This window comes from Cimex lectularius, unplaced genomic scaffold (genome assembly GCF_000648675.2).
Source record: "Cimex lectularius strain Harlan isolate CLEC.00 unplaced genomic scaffold, Clec_2.1 scaffold466, whole genome shotgun sequence".
NCBI classification, from domain to species: Eukaryota; Metazoa; Arthropoda; class Insecta; order Hemiptera; family Cimicidae; genus Cimex; species Cimex lectularius.
Genome location: NW_019394161.1, coordinates 109,656 through 112,644, shown reverse-complemented (window position 1 = coordinate 112,644; position 2,989 = coordinate 109,656). Strand labels below are relative to the sequence as shown.

The following is a 2,989-nucleotide window of genomic DNA, read 5'->3' as shown; positions in this document are numbered from 1 at the left end:
GCATTCTTCGGCCTCCCAAATCGACATTTGTGCAAGGAACGTTAGACGCCTGTTATAATTATAGTCCCGACGTCTCTGGACAAGATGAGAGGGATACGGTTTAAAATGGTAAGTCCAGAGTACATCTCTAATTTTATTTTTTGAAAAACCGAAAAACCTTCCAACATTTCGGAGAGAGGAATTCGGATTTTCGCGAACATACAGTAAAATTCACTAATTTCATGGTCCGCTTGTCCAATGAAATCATTACAATTAATTAAGGTTTTTAGTTGAGATGAAAAAAAGTTAATGGCACGAGCGGGATTCGAAGGAGGGAAAACTCATAAAGTTAAATGCTACTACAATTAATAACCCCACCTTTTGAATTTTCCCTCCTTTTTGGCATTTTTCCATGCCATTTGAAAAATGGCAAAAAGGAGGGAAAATTCAAAAGGTGCGGTTGAGATCGGAAGTTGATGTCCGAGTGGATCGAGGTCACGGTAGCTCAAGTGGTAGAGCAGCGGCGTATAAAGCCGAAGATCGTGGGTTCGAATCCCGCTCGTGCCATTGACTTTTTTATCTCAACTAAAAACCTTAATTAATTGTAATATATTAATTGGTCAAGCGGNTGCACTATTTTGAGCAAAACCTTGTAATAAATTGTTAGTTAAATTTTATGAGCACAACCATCTAATAAATTGTTTGTTAAACTTAATTGTTTTAAATAAAATTACTCCTAACCATCATAATTAAACAATGTTTATAAAAACTTATGCATTTTTGATCTCGTTAAATTTGGTTTACATTAAAATAACATGTTTTAATTAATATAACGACAAAATTACATGTACTTGGTTTGAAATAAACTACAAAAAATATGAGTGTCCTGTTCTGATGCTACCCGGCATTAGAGAAGGGTGTAATTTTACGAGCAAAACTATGAAATAAATTGTTAATTAAATTTTATGAGCAAAACCGTAAATTGTTCCAATTGTAGTATACGTACCGCCGAAGCGAGTACAATAAATTGTTATTTAAATTCATTATATCAAAATACCGTATTCCGGTGATTTGATTAATTTTCTACCAAACCATTAAAATTAATTTTTTAAACAAAAACTAATTAATTTTTAATCACAGTTAATTTGGTTTATATTAAAATAAGTATGTTGTAATTAATATAACGACAACAATACATGTAGTTTGAATAAAAATATGAGTGTCAGTTTTTTTTGTCTTCGACTGTACTCGATGCGACCCGACGAAAATCTGTACAGTGGGGATCGCAGATCGTCGGGTAGGTTAGCGTGGCATAGCATCGGGCAGATGTGCACGGGGGTAATGCAAACTTATGGAAAATCGGAGTTTGGATTTGCGTCGGGTAGCATTGGGTAGCGGCGCATGGCGTAGCATCGGGTAAGTGTGTTTCTGGACTCACACGTAGAGAAAAATCCTTGTCCGAGCTACTTACCTAAAAGTGGGGGAAGTTAGTAACAGTATGTGGAATTTGTTTTTATTAAAATATATATACATCTTTTTTGACATATCCCTCTCTACAACCTATAATTATTTTCTCTTCGGTTTCAATCTATATGAATTAATGGGCAAAATCGTTTATAGTTCTTAGAGATAGGATATTAATCAAGAGAAAGTAGTGAGTGCTTGTGACTGGTGCACAATGGCTATAGATTATGTTGGAGGTCAGCGTTGAGGTCAAGGCGGCGAACAGCATAAAATATGCTTGTTCCCTATTCAAACAACAGGTCATAAGTTATTTGAGGTAGCCAGGATCACTTTCTCCGCGGCGACTCGTCCGGATTCATTGTCTGATCGTCATCGATGCCGGTGCGAGTTGCCGGCCGTTTGTACATCGTTGTCCACAAGCTAATTGGGAGAACGAGCAATAGGAAATTGGGCTCTAATGGTTTCAAACGACTCGTGAATAGTTGCCTTGAGCAAGACATCTTTGTGCTTTAACAACAAGTTAAATTCGTCCTAATCTTGATCGTTACGCCTACGCGAACCAATAAACACAATTGAACCGAAATTGTTTTCCAAGTATACAATGGATATGAAGAAATAGAGTCTTCACCCTGTTCAAAAAATTTCACTGTCACTTCTGAAAGAGTGAGTAAGAGGGGGTGAGAGGGTGAGAAAGAGATAGACAGAGGAAAAAGGAAAAAACCGAAAGGCAGAGAGGGACAGCAATAAGATAGAAATCAAGCAAAACAGGGTCAATCTGACAAGAAAATTGAGAAGAAGAGAAAAGACAGAAAAAAAGAGAGAGAGTGATAGGGCACAAGAAAAAAGTCTAAGAAAAGAAAGACAGAACGGCAGAGATGGACAGCATGAAAAAAAGAAAGAGAGCGGAAAAGGTTACATAATTCATTAAAAAGAATGACATTGACGCCGAGAGGGACAGGGAGAATAATAATACATGTAGAAAAATATGCGTGGAGATGGAAAGACAAATAAAAAGAAAAACTGAGAGAGAAAAAGAAAATACAGAGGAAAGACGAAAACAAGAAAGAGACAGAGATATAAAAAAAAGAAAAAAAGGGAGAGAGAAAAATCATTTCCAAAATAAAAAAATATGTGAGACTGAAAGAGATAGAAAGAGAAGAAGTGTGATAACAGTCTGAAAGGCGAAAAGAGAAAAGATACATCCCACTGACAATGTCAACATTGTTGACAAGCTAAAATTGAAAGAAACTTATTAAAATTGATAGAAAAGATTTAAGTCAACAAAAGAAAAAAAGGAAAAGAGAGAGTGGGAGACAAAGAAAAAAAGTTAGAAATAAAGAAATAGCGCAGGAAGATAGAAAGAATTGAGAAAAGGCAGCAAAGAAAAAGAGAGAGATATGAAATAAAGAATATGAGCGATACAAAAATTTAACCAGAAAGAAAGACAGTTCAGCAATGGGGGACAGCAATAAACCGAAAAAAATGAGGAAATGGAAATTGAAAGAAAAACAACAATTCATAGAAAAGACAGAAAATATAAAGAAAA

The 2,989-nt window shown here is 35.5% G+C and overlaps 1 non-coding gene across 1 annotated transcript; it reads left to right on the top strand.

The window, feature by feature from the left end:
* Window positions 1–473: 473 nt before the first annotated feature.
* Trnay-aua lies at window positions 474–546 on the top strand. The gene has a single exon. It is a non-coding gene; the product is annotated as a tRNA-Tyr (tRNA).
* The last annotated feature ends 2,443 nt before the right edge of the window (window positions 547–2,989 follow it).